Here is a 19,004-nt window from a genome sequence, read left to right on the forward strand (position 1 = left end):
GAGCAAGACTCCCTCTTAAAAACCAAACAAACAAACAAACAACTCTCCCCCCGCCCCGGAAAAAGCAATATAGGGGTCTAGTTTTATTCTTCTGCATATGAATATACATTTCCCAGCACCATTTATTGAAGAGATTATTCTTTCCCTAATGCGTGTTCTTGGCACCTTTGTCAAAAATAAGTTCACTCTACATGTGTGGATTTGTTTCTGGGTTCTCTATGGTGTTCCATTGGTCTAAGTGTCTGCTTTTATGCCAGTACTATGCTATTTTGGTTACTATTAATATAACTTCACAGTTTAATTTGAAGTCCACCGTGGGCCTAGACCCCTATCTTTTGCCATATACAAAGATCAAATCAAAATGAAAAAAGACTTACACCTAAGACCTCAAACTATCAAACTGCTGCAAGAAAACATTGTGAAAACTCTCCAGGACATGAGTCTGGACAAATATTTCTTGAGTTAATACTCTGCAATCACAGGGAACCAAAACAAAAACAGACAAATGTCATCACATCAAGTTAAAAAGCTTCTGTGCAGCCACTTTGCCATATATGTCCCTATGCCACAATCTTGCGTGATCTGCACATGTACCCCAGAATCTAAAGTACAATTAAAGAAAAGCTTCTACACAACAAAGGAAGCAATTGATAAAGTGAAGAGCTAATCCACAGTATGGAAGAAAATATTTGCAAACTATCCCTCTGACAAGGGATGTATAACCAGAAAGTATAAGGAGCTCAAATACATCAATAGGAAATAGTGTAATAATTCAATTAAAATCTAGGCAAAACATCTGAATAGACATTTCTCAAAAGAAGAAAAGACAAATGGCAAAAAGGCATATGAAAATGTGCTCAACATCACTGATTGTCAGAGAAATGCAAATCAAAACTACCATGAGATATCATCTCAGCCTAGTTAAAATGGCTTTTATTCAAAAGTCAGGTGAGGATGTAGAGAAGAGGGAATACTTGTACACTGTTGGTAGAAATATAAATTAGTACAGCTGCTGTGGAGAACAGTGTGGAGGTTTTTCTAAAAACTAAAAATAGAACCGCCACATGATTTAGTATGTTACTGCTATGTACAGACCCAAAAGAAATGAAATTTGTATAGCAAAGATATATCTGTACTTCCCTGTTCATTACAGGAGTCAAGATTTCGAAGCAACGTAGGGGTCATCAACAGAAGAATGGATTAAGAAAATGTACATATTCAAAATGGAGTACTGTCCAGCCATGATGAGATGCTGTCATTTGCAACAATATGGATGGAAATGACGGACATTATGTTAAGTGAAATAAACCAAGTACAGAAAGACAAACTTTCAGTGTTCTCACTCATTTGCTAGAGCTAAAAATTAAAACAATTAAATTCATGGAGATAGAGAGCAGAAGGATGGTGAGTAGAGGCTGGGAAGGGTGGTAAGGAGAGGGTGGAAGAGGGTATGGTTAGACAGAACGAATAAGATCTGGTATTTGACAGTACAACAAGGTGACTACAGTCTATGATAATTCATTTAAAAATAACTGAAAGGTCTAACTGGAATGTTAATAACATTATAACATTGCAAAACATGTAACATCTCTAAAGCAAAAGAAAGCAAATTGAAATAAAATGATGTATGCCTGTATATTACTGTGGGTATTACTAAATTTATTAGCTGATAAATCTATTTGAAGCTACAATGTAGAGAAAGAAAAATGGTAAAGTACGTGTTTCATGTATGGAAGAGCTCCACATTTCAGTTCCTACTATGACTCCAGAGTGTGCACTGTCACTAAAGTTAATTAATCCCTCCCACCCTCAATATTCCCATGTTTTAATAAAACTGATTATTCAAGTCCCATACAGTTAATTTAAAGAATGGTTAGCATAAAAATTGATAATTGAAAAATCTCTTCTGTTACAGTTAAAAACACAGTAAAGCAATATTGGAGCTTAACAAATGTAATTATATGCTAAATATCTCCCTTTGATATTTCTCTTTATAGGCATTAGGTTTTTCTAAATGAATACATTTTATTTTGCTTTAAAAGTTGATGACACAGATTCATACACTCCAGGAGATAATAAGTGGAATCTATATAATCACACAGTAGATCCACTTTGTTTATCCTCTATATTTCATGATATTTTCAGGATCTTGAGGCTAGAGACCCAGCATCAAGTTTCTCAAGGAAGAATTGTGAATATAACATTGCTGAATGGGTCAGTAACATATTGACCACATTTGACAGGATGATCAGAACTAGAAATTACTTTATAAATGCAGAAGTAAAATGTCAATTTATTAAGAAAACTGGAGCTACAAAAGCAAAGAAAACATGAAAACAGATGCTAGACATGAGAACTACACGATATGAATATGAATAAGCTTCTTGTCACCACTGTACATTTTTATATTAATTCAGCTTTAAAATAACAGGAAAGAATGTCTGTATAAAATTATTTAATCACCTTTGAGAAACAGGTGTAAATAGATCTTATGTAGATGGACATTATAGAGCATAATTATTGAAATATATAATTAAAAATATATACATCTTTTTAAAAATACAAGTTCAAATCTGTTCTTCTAGATTACTTTCTTTTTACTCCTTTAAATTAGAGATACAAATTATTTTCAGGTTGTGTAACGCTGTAGAAAAATATACAGCTGGGGTATATTTTTCTAATTGTTTTTAATACAAATGTTTTAGTCAACATAAAAAACTGGATTCTAATTATATTTATTTTTTCTGAATATAGAGCTCATTTTATACTGAAAATTCTAGTACCTATATACCAAGTATACCTATATTCTTGGATGCACTAAGGCATTTCACATCATTGTCATTGTTATATTAAAAAACATGCTGAATGTGAGTTTCCTATTGAGTCACTACACATAATTAAATAATAACATATATTTTTAGAGTTTCCCTATATATTGTGATGATATTCTTTCAATGAAACTTTTTAAATGTGTACTAAATACAGCACAGTTCCGAAAACTTTGACTTCTACCTCAGCCCAGTGATCCTGAAAAACAGCCAAGATTAAGAAATCTCCCAACCCTCACATACTGGAAAATAGCTTATTTCTAACAAGCACTTTTCCTTACAGGACTTATTAAGATGGATGTGCCCTTTGTTTCCCTATGGCAAGTTCAGACAAAGACCCTCTAAATTTTCACTCTTTCTTTCATAAATGGTAAGCTGAACTGCTTGTTCCCATTGATCAGCTGGCACATATGCTTACTAAGCAAACTTTGGTTAAGTTATTCTCTGTCTTCTAAGTTCCTGAACCTCTGGCCCATCTTCACCTTGAGCCATCATACAACCCCTTCTCAACAGCCTCTTCTGGAAAATGGCTGGCTTTAGGGTAAACATCCCCAGAACCACCATCTCTTCACACTGCCCTTTCTTTCCACTTCCCCAAAAAGGATTTTAGGCTTATGTACTCACCCCTATAAAATAAACCCCCATGCCTTTTTTGCCTAATGCTTGAAACTTTTGATGCTTCTACAGTCAGAGAACTCCCCCTACTGAAATAGTTCCCCTGCCCCTATGACAGTAGTCAGTTTTTCAGACTGCAAGAAATCCTTGTGAACAGCATCTCTCCTTAGTAGCTTTGGATTTTTTTTTATCTGAAAGTACTATTATTGATTCAGTTCAACTTAAATGAATAGATTAGGTCTTTACTGAACTTTCTTTTAAAATCTACATTTTATTTTTGAAAGTCTCCGTGACTGTGTTTTAATATATGTGATAGAATTAGTTCCCAGAACTAATTCCTGTAATAATACTTTATCCTTGAATATATCATAAAGCTCAAGCATGCTCTTATCCAAACTTTACATACCTCAAATCAAAATGGAAGGAAAGAAACAACAAAGAAAAACTTAAATAGATGGATTAGAACTATGCCACACAAATTGGTACACATACATCATGGAATACTATGCAGCCATAAAAAAGAATGAAATAATGTTTTTTGCAGGACATGGATGGAGTTAGAGGCCATTATTCTTAGTAAACTAATACAGGAACAGTAAGCCAAATACTGCATCTTCTTACTTATAAGTGGGAGCTAAATGATGAGAACACATGGACACATAGAGGGGAACAACACATACTAAGGCTTTTCAGAGAGTAGAAGGTGGGAGGAGGGAGAGGATAAGAAAAAATTACTAATAGGAACATGAAAATGTATGTTTATTGCATCACTGTTCACAATAGCAGAGGCTTGGAACTAACCCAATTGCCCATCAATGATAGACACATAAAGAAAATGTGGCACATATACAGCATGGAATACTACGCAGCCATAAAAAAGAATGAGTTCATGTCCTTTGCAGGGACATGGATGAAGTTGGAAATCATCAGTCTCAGCAAACTGACACAAGAACAGAAAACTAAACATCCCATATTCTCACTCATAAATGGGAGTTGAACAATGAGAACACATGGACACAGGGAAGGGAACATCACACATTGCCTGTCAGGGGGTGGGGTGCCAGGGGAGGGATAGCATTAGGAGAAATACCTAATGTAGATGATGGGTTGATGGGTGCAGCAAACTACCATGGCACAGGTGTAACAAACCTGCACGTTCTGCACATATATTCCAGAACTTAAAGTATAATAATGAAAAAAATGAAAAAAAAATTACTAATGGGTACCGGGGTTAACATCTGGGTGATGAAATAATCTGTACAGCAAACCCCCATGACACAAGTTTATCTATGTAGCAAACCTACACGTGTACTCCTGAAATTCAAATGCAAGTAAATAAAAAAAAGACTCCTTATAATTAAATTCTAAATTTATTCTACAGATAGGTAATCTGAGAGTACAGCAATGCTATGGTTTGAATGCCTCTCCCAAAGTTTACATATTGGAAAATTAATCTCCAGTGCAACAGTGTTGAAGTAGAACCTTTAAAAGGTGATTAGGTCCTGAAGACTTTACCTCCATAAGTGGATTATCATGAGAGAGGGTTAGTTCTTGATAAAACGATGAGTTTGGTTCCCTTTCTCTCTCTCACTCTCTTGCCTTCCACTGTGGGAAGATACAACAAGAAGACCTTCACTAGGTGCCCAGCAGCTGCCTCCCTGCCTCCAGAATTGTGGGCCAAGCACATTTATTATCTCTGTAAGTATATAAATTGCTCAGTCCTTGGTATTCTGTTATAGCAGCACAAAACAAATGGATTAGAGATGAAGTAATCTGAGACCCTAGAGATAAACTGTTTCACCCCAAGTAATGTACTTAGTACAAAGTGAAACCTTGGAGAAGATTTGGTAATACAGGCAAAATATTGTTATATATCATATTTGCCAATAAAAATGATCTTCTGATTTGTTTCAGAACTTCTTAGGCAGATTTACTCAACCTCAATGTTCTCATTCAGTTTTTAAAGTTTCATACTAAAGAATAAAATACATTCAAGGAAGTGTACATATCAGAATTGTGTAGCTAAACTGTCACAAACTGAATACACTTGTATAAGAAGGCATCCTCTCATTTCATTGTATGTCCTGAATGTTAAAGTCAAATCTTGAGACTGTCAACTAATAAAGCCTACAGAAGAGCAAAAGAACATAAAGTAAACAAGCTTGCAGTTGAGTCAGGACATAGTAATTGTGACTGTGTCACATTGGAATGTTGATCAACCTTTTCAAGCTCTGAGTAGCCAATTTTAGAAGAGGGCGTTGGCTGAGCACAGCGTCTCACACCTGTAATCCTAGCACTTTGGGAGGCCAAGGTGGGCGGATCACGAGGTCAGGAGCTGGAGACCAGCCTGGCCAACACCGTGAAACCCTATCTCTACTGAAAATATAGAAATTAGCAGGGCGCGGTGGCATGCATCTGTATTCCTAGTTGCTTGGGACGCTGAGGCAGAAGAATCGCTTGAACCCAGGAGGCAGAGGTTGCCGTGAGCCAAGACAGTGCCACTGCACTCCGGGTGACAGAGCGAGACTCTGTGTCCAAAAAAAGAATAAAAACGGGAGAGGGAGAAAAAAGAAGAGGAATGTTAACTGTTAACTAACCCTTTACATGTGAAACATAAGCCTGACATATAGTGGACACTTTTAAAAAATCATAGTTATTAATATCAGTGTAAGGACCCTCGAAATTGCATGACACTAACAGTGTACCTTGAAGCAGCCTCTCATCCTTCCCCTGTTGCATTCTCTCATTATCACTGAATCAGGTTAATGTCCCCCGCCCCTGGGCAGTCAAGGCTTAAAAGAGAGAAATCACATAACAGTGTTAATTGCCTCATCAAAATTTATGATTTCCAACCTTGGCTGGATATTCAGCCCTACTCAGCAATCTTTTTATTTATCCTTAATTGGCTTCTTTTCACGTCTTCTGGAGTGCCAATTACTTTTTCTTAAACTCCCCTCAAACCTTTCATCTTCTTTCAGCCAGTTTCACAGAGCGGAGGTTCTTGCCTCTTAGGTTACTTGGAAGTTCAAGCCCAGCAGCTCTTTGAATTCCTTCAGCTCCTGTTGGTCCCATCTATTTCATGACCTAGATCTTTCCTAAAGCTTTCCCATCCTCACTGCCTGACTTTCTGTTTAAAATCGTCTTTTGAATTCATATTACTGTGCATTTCTCAACCCTTCCCTTAATTAACCCTGCAAGTTCCCAAAGACTCATATATTCTTATATTCGATGTGTCAAACTTTTCACATGTGGCTTCACAAATGCCTGCCTCTGATTTTGACTTTCTTTTTCCTTGTTTTTGTTTTTGTATGATGGATTTAAATCTATGGAATTATATCCAGAAAACTTGGAACAAAAGTGGGACACTTTAAAAAAAAAAAAAGAAAAACTTGGAAAGGCCCCTGCAGATGTTCAGCAGCTCAGTAGCTACTCTTTAATGGATAATAGTATGGCTGTTTGTTTCACTTGCCTACATAAATATTAGGTGTGAGGAACAGTTTGGAGTTTTATGTTTACTTGAATAAAAATATACAGTTCTGTAGCAAATACTATGACGGCTCTTTGGAATTTTGAAGTTTCTGCTGAGTGATTTGAGACTAGAAAGTAATTTGCTATTGCAATTTCTCAGACGTTTCAAGAGCCCAATATTTTGCTGGTGCTGGACAACTTCAGAGTGAGAACTGATAAAGCTGACAGTGGGCTCTGTGGCTCTCCTTGTTATTATTATTATTCTCTAAAGATATTCTTAGAATATTATCATACTAGGTGTGAAATATATTTTTCTAACAAGGAAAGAAAAAAATTAAAAAGTAAGTTGTTGAAGAAGTTAAAGCTTCATGAAATCATGATTGAGAATTTAATTTTCTAAATGTGTACAGAAACTAAGCATGCTTCAGTAATATGGATAAGAATCTTCATCATCTATCTGTGACTGTCAGAGTGAGCAGATAAGGATACTAAGAAAGTTTCAGGAAACGCTGAGAGTGGGTGAGAGAAGTGGAACAGAACTGAAAATGAGAAGGACATCTCTGACAATCACAGGTAACATCTGCAGTGCCTTTCAGAAAGGAGTGAGGCAGGGAATTAGAGATTCATATACAGGTGATGCACAAAGCAAATGGAAAACCACACTTGGATATATTGTTTAAGGTAGGAGAAAAAGTCATTTTAATCATGTGGAACGTTTTTAATCACGTGGAATCTTTTTTTTTTTTTTTTTTTTGGAGATTTAGTCTCACTCTGTCTCCCAGGCTACAGGGCAATGGTGTGATCTCGGCTCATTGCAATCTCTGCCTCCCAAGTTCAAGCAGTTCCCTTGTCTCAGCCTCCCAAGTAGCTGAGATCACAGGCACATACCACCACACCCAGATAATTCTTGGTGTTTATAACAGCGATGGGGTTTCACCATGTTGCTCTGGCTGGCATCAAGCTCCTGACCTCAAATGATCTGCCTACCTTGACCCCCGAAAGTGCTGGGATTACAAGTGTGAGCCACTGAGCCCAGCCATTGTTTTTGGATAAATAGAGTGTTACAAATCCCACCTGGGTTTGAACACCATATTTAATAAATTATTTGCAATTGGCAGATGTATTTGGTTATATATAATAATACACTTTTGAAAATGGTGCAACATATGTAGTTTAAAACAAGTCATTCTTACATAGATTTAACATAAATTCTTTTTAAAATTGATACGCACAACCTGTGTCTATTTTGCTATAATTAGTGCATTTTCCTCAATATTTTGAAAGGGAGCTTGGCTTATTCTGTCTTACTCCAAAGGCCAGTGCTTGAATCAATGAGAACAAGATAAGATTTGGTGAAATAATTCCTTTTCTTCTCTGAGGACACTGCAGAAAAAAAATTGAGCTTTGCATAAGGTTGAATCAGATGGTCTTCATATTCTTCTCAATGATAAAGATGTTATAAAAAATTAACAGTAAAAATATTTCAAGACTTCTACTTGATGTATGGATGGATCAGCTAAAGTTTTAATCATCAAATTGCCTTGTTTTATTTTAAATAACATTAACTAAATGAGGTCACTCTCTCTAACACAATGCTTTAGAGTATTAATTATTCCTGATAAGTAAGTTCTTAGATATAACTATAACATAAAAATCTTGAAGTCTTTTTTAATTGAAAAAACATTTTTAGTTGCACTTCAGAATCCTCTATTACTTTGAATAGGTGAGAAAAAGTTTAAATGTATTCCTGTTTATTTACTGCTAACAATATCACAGTAAATAATTTTAATCCTCAGTACCATGTCTGTCTTTTCTTTTATGCCTACAATTTCTAAAATATAAGCCTTCTTTTTATGCACCAGCTACCAAAAGCAATTAATTCAGTTAAAACACAGACAGCCTTGAGAGAACTGAAATAAGCATTCTGGGATTACAAACTCTAATTGAGAAGGTACCTTTGAAAATACATACATAGACCAGGCCTGTTTACCAATTTAAAATTTATCAAATAATGGCAGCATTCTCGTTGAGTAGATTGGAGTTTGAAGGTTATATAAGCTAAGTAGGACTTTTACTGTTAGAATAAATTATTCCCCTGGAAGAAATTGCCTGGCCTGTCATATTTCCTGTGCCTGGTTGGATCAAAGGGCTTGGTTTACAGTTTATTTAATGGCCCAAGTCACTTTTAGTCATATCCTGTAAAGAAAGTCTCTTGTTGCATAACATCATGATATATTCTGTGTAAGCACATACAATAACACTGACAGCATTAGTTCATGAATGCTGATATTTACCCATCAAAACATACCAAGATATAGGCTTTTCTGTATACTGTGAAGCACTAAAGGGTATTAAAATTTAAAAAAAAACTGATTGACCTGTGTGCAAGATCTAATTCATTATACTTAGGGTGTTTTTTTTTTCATATTTTATAATTTTCCATGTCTCTATATTTTTCCCTGACATTTTATAGTCATTTCTCAGTTATAACAATTGCCAGTTCTTGTGAATATAGCAGCACTTTGATTTGAATGTGACATGAAATTGGTAAAGAGTAACGTTTCTTACCTAGAGCCGTAGAAATGATGCTATTTTACAGAACGGTTAATCATATGGTACAATGGAAAATTAATTTTCAGTATAAATATCAACTAGTAAGTTTTCCTTTTCTGCAAAAGGAATCACAGGCAAAAATCCTCTTCCCCCTAGTAGAACATACAGTTGAATAGGTGAAAAAATTACTTTTTTCAGATAAAAATATAATACAAACAAAAGAATTGAGAATAGATAAAGAAAAAGAGCTTTTATGGATTAACCATTAGCCTTCAGTTTTGAGATGATTTTTATAAATTTTTATTGAAGTTATAATTTTTTATACATTATAAAGTGTTTAATTTACAATGAATCTTCAAATTTGTTGATGAAAATATAGTGTAGTAGTTTGTTCTCATGCTGCTATGAAGAAAAACCCCAAGACTGGGTAATTTATAAGGAAAAGAGGTTTAATTGACTCATAGTTCGCATTGCTTGGGAGGCTTAGGAAACTTATAATCCTGGTGGAAGGCCAAGGAGAAGCAGGCACCTTTGTACGGGACAGCAGGACAGAGAGAGTGAAAGCAGGGGAAATTCCAGGTGCTTATAAAACCATCAGATCTCCTGAGACTCACTCATTATCATGAGAACAGCATGGGGGAAACGGCCCCATGATATAATAAACTTCTCCTCTTCCTGCCATTAGTACGTGGAGATTATGGGAATTATAATTTGAGATGAGATTCTGGGTGGGGACACAGCCAAACCACATCATATAGTAATAATAACTCTCAAGACCTCCCAATAAAAATGGCAATAACAGCATCAAATATTATGAGTATATTCACACAAATGTGAATTTGCAGAACTGAGAGACATGGCAAGAATGAAGAGAGCTACAGAGTGGGAGAAAACTTGAAGTATCTTTCCGTTTAAAATTTTTATTTTATCATTGCTTATCAGAAGATTTTTCCTGAATAAAATTTGGGATGTTATATAAGAAACCAAAGGTAGAACTTTATGTTACAGTATATTGTACTTAAATTAACATAAACTATGTATAAATATATATAGCTAGAGAAAGTGAGTTAAGTAAATAAATCAATTTAACCCCCCATATTTATATAAACATTATTGAATGATTTATGTATACAATTAAATAAATTTTTGTCAAATGCATATTACTGTGAATCAACTCCTACAAAAGTTGTACTTGAAATTTTTTTTTCACAAAATGGTAGAATGTAATATTTACATTTGAGAAGTGGAAAGTAAGTATTAGTGAAAAATTTGCAAGAACCAGATATAAACCTTGGCATGTATATGTATATGTATGTGTATGTTTGAGGCTTCCCAAATAAAGATTTTTAATGATTGTGCTATTTAAATTATTTATCTTATAATAGACTCATTTCCAGAAAAAGGATAGGAAGAGCTCTACTGACCCATTCTTCAGTGAAACAAATGTTATTGGTTGAAATTATTAAATAATTACACCACACACACACACACACACACACACGGTAACATGTAGTGAGAGAGAGATTGGAAATTGTCCTAAGGGCAGCAAATGAAGGAACATTTATTCATTTAATCTACTAATTATCGGAAAAAATAAAAGAGCTAGAACCTGTAGCAACTGAGCCGCAATTTACTCTCCTATTCCCTTCCAGGTCAACACAACGAAAGCTTCACTCCAGGCAATTACAGCCAAGATAATAGGTCTCTCTTATCTTGCCCTTGGTCAAGGGATGCAACATTTCTTTCTGTACAGCTCTTTGTTGAAGACACATATATCCAGTCAAATGAGGCTGGGAAGTTTGGGAGCTCCTGTTCTCCACCCAGCACTTAAATAAAAAATGTACCCCAGACATGGCAGACTGAGAATACTGATACTTGATCATTTTTACCCAAACTTGCCAGAAGGTTGAAGTTTCCATGTCAGGAGAGGCAAGCTAAAAACAGAGTCTACTGTAGTCAGCCAACTCCCATCTCATAAAGAAGGAGTGTTACTCCAGGAGAGATTACTTCTGAGTTCTAGAGCAGTGGCTCAGATACTATGACCAAGGAGGGAGGCCACACAGCGGAGAGTTTCAAAGTTCTCCTAGTAGGAACTGGCTTTGCTTATAACAGCATGTGAAGTAGTTTAAGCCAAAGAACACTTTTAAAAACAATTGAGATATGGTGGTAACTTATTTAGAGGAGGATGATAGTGTCATCAGAACAATAAGCTAATCGTATGCCAGGAAGTTAGTTTACCAAGAAAACTCAAGATATGGAAGAGCCAAAAGGAGCTCTCTTGGGATCAAACAAACTTCAAAATATAACCTCGAAACTACCCAGGCAAAGGGACTCAGATTTAGTTGGATCAGACTGTGAAGCAAATTCTGCTTCAGATTGTACAGTAACGCAACTGTCTGAAGATAAATGGAATCTAAGAAATTGGTATGATAGCAAGAGAAATGAGGGAAAGCAACAATGAAAGAGTTAAAACCACTGTTAAAACCACTGTCATCCCAGGGTCTGTGGACATGCCTAGGACTGCAACCTCTAAGCAGCAACATCAGAACCTTCACACTGCATGGGAAATACATTACTAAAACAGTCAAGCTGAGTCACTAAATCAGCAACAAACAATAGCAGCAACAATATAAGCTCTGTAAATAAAGAATGGAAAATATTCAGAGTTAATAAAATACTTAATCCAAAATGTTCAATTTTCAACAAAAATTTATGAATCTGAATTTTAAAAAATGTGACAAATCACATGGGAAAAGAAGCATACAACAGAAATTGCCTGAAAGAACGCCAGGACGCCAGATTTGCTACTTCTATTCAACATTACACTTGCTGACTACTCAAGGTTCTAGCCAAGACTATTAGGAAAGAATGAAATTGAAGGCATTCCAATTAGAAAGGAAGAAGTTAAATTATCTCTATTTGCATCTCATATGCTCTTGGATAAACTCTTAAGGATTCCACTAAAAACCTATTGTAACTAATAAATGAGTTTAACAAGGTTAAAATGTACAAGATTATTATAAGAACTAATTACATTTCTATATGAAAGCAATGAACAGTCCAAAAATGAAATTAAGACTGCTTCATTTATAATTGCATCAAGAAGAACAAAATAATTCACAATTTCAAACTTTATTATGAAGCCACAGAATTAAGACTCTATGGTACTAATATCAGAAATAAACCCTTACATTTGTGGTCAATTGATTTTTAACAAGGGTTTCAGGACAATTCAATGGAGAAAAACAGTATTTTCAACACCTAGAGCTGGAAGGACTAGATGCCCAGAGACAAAGGAATGAAGTTGGACTCTTTCCTTACAGTGTAAATCTTAACTCAAAGGGAATCACAGAACTAAATGTATAAACTATTTTTTAAGCTTTTCAAATAAAAGATAAGACTAAGTCCTTGTGACTTTGATTTAGATAAAGTCTTCTTACATATAACAGCTAAAAAACAGAAGCAAAAAATAAAGGTTGGGCATGGTGGCTCACACCTGAATCTCAGCATATTGGGAGGCTGAGGTGGGCAGATCACCTGATGTCAGGAGTTTCAGACCAGGCTGGAAAACGTGGCAAAACCCCGTCTCTACTAAGAAACACAAAAATTAGCTGGGCATGGTGGCACATGCCTATAGTCCCAGCTACCCAAGAGGCTGAGGCAGGAGAATTGCTTGAACCCAGAAGGCGGAGGTTGCAGTGAGCCGAGATTGTGCCACTGCACTCAAGCCTGGGCAATAGAGCAAGACTCCTTTTCTAAATAAATAAATAAATAAATAAATTAATTAATAAGTAAATAAAATGTAGGTAAATTGGCCTTTATTAAAATTAAAAATGTTTGCAAGTCTGTGGACACCATGAAGAAAGTGGAGAGACAACCCACAGACTAGAAGGAAACATGAAAATTAAGTGTCTGATAAAAAACCTATATCTAACATTTAAAGAACTGATACTGGGGAATAGAAAATATTAAAAATGGGCAAAAATCTAAATAGACATTTTTTCCAAAGAAGGCATGTAAATGGCCAATAAATTCATGAAAACATGTTCATCATCATTAGTCATCACAGAATTGCAAATAAAAACTACTTGGATGTCTATAAATCAAAACGAAAAATAGGGACAAGTGTTAGCAAAGATTTGGATACACTAGAAACTTATACACTGCTAGTAGTAACGCAAAATGCTGTAGCTCCTTCAGAAAAGAGTCAGGCAGCAAAAAAGACAGGGGCGGTAAACCACTATGGCACAGGTTACCTATGTCAAAAACTGCAGGTCCTGCACATGTATTCTGGGACTTAAAAGAAAATCAGTTTAAGATGTTTTAATTATAAAATTAAAAGATAGCCATGCTTTTTATAACAGCTAAAATTAAAATATGTTTTAAAGTATATTGAGAAGATTTGAAAGAGCTGGAACTCTGATACACTGTTCGTTGGTAGAAATTTTAATGAATGCAATGAGGTTTGGAAAAGTGTTGGGAGGTTTCCAATTAAGCTGAATTTGTCATATGTAGGTGCAGAAATTCCATTTTTAGTAATATATCTAATAAAAATGTATAAATCTTCACTAAAATACATCAATTTTCTTGGCAAACTTTTTCAAGATTCCCCAAACTGCAATGCCCACCAATTGCAGAATGAATAAATACATAATTGCTTATTCAAACAACATAGTTTTACAGAGCAATGAAAATGAACAGGCAATTGATATAAGTAGTGACATGAAGGAATCTCACAGAAATAATGCTTAGGGAATAAAGCCATATATAAAAGGGCAATCGTAGCATAATTCTATTCATATGAGACATAGACATAGATAAAATTAATTTAGAGGTCAAATAATGTTTACCTTTGGAGATAATAACTGAGTAGAGACAGCAGGGAGATTTCTGAGGCACTGTTAGATTTATTGTTCTGGATGGTGGCCATATAAGGTGTGTGTGTTTCTTAAAATTCCATTTTGCTGGGCACAGTGGCTCATGCCTGTAATCCCAGCACTTTGGGTGGCCAAGGTAGGTGTATCACCTGAGGTCAGGAGTTCGAAACCAGCCTGGCCAACATGGTGAAACCCTGTCTCTACTAAAAATACAAAAATTAGCTGGGTGTGATGGCAGGTGTCTGTAATCCTACCTGGGAGGCTGAGGCAGGAGAACTGCTTGAACCCAGGAGGTGGAGATTGCAGTGAACGTAGATAGCGCCATTGCACTCCAGCCTGGGTGACACAGCAAGACTCAGTTTTAGAGGAAAAAAAATTTTCATTTGCATATTTAACATTTATGTATTCAGATTTAATATTTCCAGAATACTCTATACTTTCAATGTATTCCAAATTTAAAGTAAAATTATAACTGTGACTATAAACCATCAAGTTATATATAATGAACATTTCTTTCATTGAACAATCAGTTAGCTGTACGTTACATACATTATATTTTTTTGAATCTTTTCAGAATAGGTTACATGCATAAGGAAACCAGGCTGCTTATCCTTTAATACTTCTGTATATATTTCTTATGAAGGAGGGTATTTATTTGCACAATCACAGCACAGTAATTGACTACAGAGAATTTAACACCAAACATCCCTGTTACCTTGTCTATAGGTGGTATTCCAGTTGCATCTATGGCGCCAATAATACCCAGTTCAGATAACTGTTATGGCTCTTTTTAAAAATTTTACTTTAAGTTCTGGGATACATGTGCAGAATGTGCAGGCTTGTCATATAGGTATACATTGTTAAGTCTCTTTAGCCTCCTTTAATAAAGAACTCCTTGGCCTACTGGTGCATTTCATTAAAAAATACAGGCCAGATATTTTATAGAACAATCTTCAATGTGCATTTCCTTGATGTTTCCTCATGGATAGATTGAGATTATGCTTTTCGGCTTGAATACTACATAAGTGCTATGTTCTCCCCAAGTAGTTAAACTGGGAATCTCATAATGCCACTTTTTGTTGATGCGTTGCCTTTTTTTGTGAACATTTTTAAGGTAGAAAGTGATTTGCTGGATAGAAACTCTGAAATAGTCTATTCAGGGATTCAACTTCTTCCTGGTTTAGTCTTGGGAGGGTGTAAGTGTCCAGGAATTCATCCATTTTTTCTAGATTTACTGGTTTATGTGCATAGAGTTGTTTGTAGTAATATCTGATGGTAGTTTGTATTTCTGTGGTATCAGTGGTGATATCTCCTTTATTATTTTTTATTTCATCTATTTTATTTTTGTCTCCTTTCTTTTTTATTAGTCTGGCAAGCGATCTACTTTGTTGATCTTCTTAAAAAAAAACAGCTCCTTGATTTATTGATTTTTTTGAAGGATTTTTGTGTCTCTATCTCCTTCGGTTCTGCTCTGATCTTAGGTATTTCTTGTCTTCTGTTAGGCTTTGAGTTTTTTTGATCTTGCTCCTCTAGTTCTTTTAATTTTGATCACAGGGTGTCGATTTTAGATCTTTCCTTGATTTTCATGTGCATTTAGTGCTATAAATTTTCCTCTAGACACTGCTTTAAATGTGTCCCAGAGATTCTGGTACGTTGTATCTTCGTTCTCATTGGTTTTGAAGAACATCTTTATTTCTGCCGTCATTTAATTATTTATCCACATGTCATTCAGGAGCAGGCTGTTCAGTTTCCATGTAGTTGTGCAGTTTTGAGTGAGTTTCTTAAGCCTGAGTTTTAATTTGATGACACTGTGGTCTGAGAGACTAATATGCTTTCTGTTCTTTTGCATTTGCTTAGGAGTGTTTTACTTCCAATTATGTGGCCAATTTCAAAATAAGTGCAATGTGGTGCTGAGAAGAATGTATATTCTGTGGATTTGGGGTGGAGAGTTCTGTAGATGGCTATTATGTCTGCTTGGTCGAGATCTGAGTTCAAGTCCTGAATATCCTTGTTAATTTTCTGTCTCATCAATCTGTCTAATATTGACAGTGGAGTGTTAAAGTCTCCCACTATTATTGTGTGGGTCTCTTTGTAGGCTGTTAAGAACTTGCTTTATGTATTTGGGTGCTCCTGTATTGGGTGCATATTTAAGGCAGCAATTAATAGCCTACCGATCAATAAAAGTCCAGGACCAGATGGGTTCACAGCCGAATTCTACCAAATATACAAAGAGGAGCTGGTACCATTCCTTCTGAAACTATTTCAAACAATACAAAAAGAGGGAATACTCCCCAACTCATTTTATGAGACAAACATCATCCTGATACCAAAACCTGGGAGAGACACAACTAAAAAAGAAAATTTCAGTCTAATATCCATGATGAACCTCAATGCAAAAATCTTCAATAATATACTGGCAAACAAAATGTAACAACACATCAAAAACCTTACCTATCATGATCAAGTAGGCTTCATCCCCGTGATGCAAGCCTGGTTCAACATACACAAATTTATCAATGTAATCCACCACATAAACAGAACCGAAGGCAAAAACCACGATTATCTCAACAGATACAGAAAAGGTCTTCCACAAAATTCAACAGCCCTTTATGTAAAAATTCTCAATAAACTAGGTATTGACGGAACAGATCTCAAAATAATAAAAACTATCTACTACAAACCCACAGCCATATCATACTGAATGGGCAAAAACTGGAAGCATACGCTTTGAAAACTGGCACTAGACAAAGATGCCCTGTCTCACCACTCCTATTCAACATAGTATTGGAAGTTCTAGCCAGAGCAATCAGGCAAAAAAAAAAACAAAAAAAAAGAAAGAAAGAAAGCATATTCAATTAGGAAAAAAGGAAGTCAAATTGTCTCTATTTGCAGATGACATGATTGTATATCTAGAAGACCTCATTGTCTCAGCCCAAAATCTCCTTAAGATAATTAGCAACTTCAGCAGTCTCAGGATACAAAATCAATGTGCAAAAATCACAAGCTTTCCTATACACCAGTAACAGACAAACAGAGAGCCAAATTGTGAGTGAACTCCCATTCACAATTACTATGAAGATAATAAAATACCTAGAAATACAACTAACAAAGGACATGAAGGACCTCTTTAAGGAGAACTACAAACCACTGCTCAAGGAAATGAGAGAGGACATAAACAGATGAAAAAACATTCCATGCTCATGGTTAGGAAGAATTAATATTGTGAAAATGGTCATATTACCCAAAGTAATTTATAGATTCAATTCTATCCCCATCAAGCTACCACTGACTTTCTTCACAGAACTGGAAAAAAAACCACCTTAAACTTCATATGGAACCAAAAGATAGCCGCATAGTCAAGACAATTCTAAGACAAAAGAAGAAAGCTGGAAGTATCCTGCTACCTGACTTCAAACTATAGTACAATACTACAGTAATCAAAACAGCACGGTACTGGTACCATAACAGAGATATAGACCAATGGAACAGAACAGAGTCCGCAGAAGTAACACCACACATCTACAACCATCTGATCTTTGACAAACCTGACAAAAACAAGCAATGGCAAAAGGATTTCCTATTTAATAAATGGTGTTGGGAAAACTGGCTAGCCATATGCAGAAAGCTGAAACTGGATATCTTCCTTACATCTGATACAGAAATTAACTCTAGATGGATTAAAGATTTAAACATGAGGCCTACCACCATACAAACCCTAGAGGAAAACCTAGGCAATATCACTCAGGACATAGGCATAGGCAAGGACTTCATGACTGAAACAGCAAAAGCAAAGGCATCAAAAGCCAAAATAGACAAATGGGATCTAATCAAACTCCAGAGCTTCTGCACAGCAAAAGAAACAATCATTAGAGTGAACCAGCAACCAACAGAATGGGAAAAAATTTCTGCAATCTACCCATTTGACAAAGGGCTAATATCCAGAATCTACAAAGAACTAAAACAGATTTACAAGAAAAAAAACAAACCCATTCAAAAGTGGGCAAAGGATATGAACAGATACTTTACAAAAGAAGACATCTTTACACACTGCCACGTGTGTACCTATGCAACAATCTTGTATCTTCTTCACATGTACCCCAAAACCTAAAATGCAATAAAATAAATAAATGGGGGAAAAAAAAGTAAGATATATCAGCCTGTAAGCCTAACACTTTGGGAGGCCAACGCGGGTGGATCACTTGAGGTCAGGAGTTCAAGACCAGCCTAGCTAACATGGTGAAACTCCTTTTTTTACTAAAAATACAAAAATTAGCTCTATTTGGTGGCACATGCCTATAATCCCAGCTACTCAGGAGGTTGAGGCAGAAGAATTGCTTTGACCTGAGAGGAGGAGGTTGCAGTGAGCTGAGATTGCACCACTGCACTCCAGCATGGGCAACAGACAGAATGAGACTCCATCTCAAAAAAAAAAAAAAAAGTAAGATATATCCATATTAGTAAACAGCAAGAATATTATGACAGAAAAAAGAATTTAATTACCAAGTTGTTCATATTCTGCTAAAAATACTAACTTGATTACTGAAACACAAAGATTTTCTAATGTATTATTTGTGAAGTCACAGTCTTCCTCAATCTGTGTGTGTATGAATTTCGGAGAAAAAGATGGTCTGTTTCTCTCTCTTGTGTTTCAATAGTTATGAAA

This window comes from Sapajus apella, unplaced genomic scaffold (assembly GCF_009761245.1).
Source record: "Sapajus apella isolate SASKATOON/1434 unplaced genomic scaffold, GSC_monkey_1.0 scaffold132, whole genome shotgun sequence".
NCBI lineage: Eukaryota > Metazoa > Chordata > Mammalia > Primates > Cebidae > Sapajus > Sapajus apella.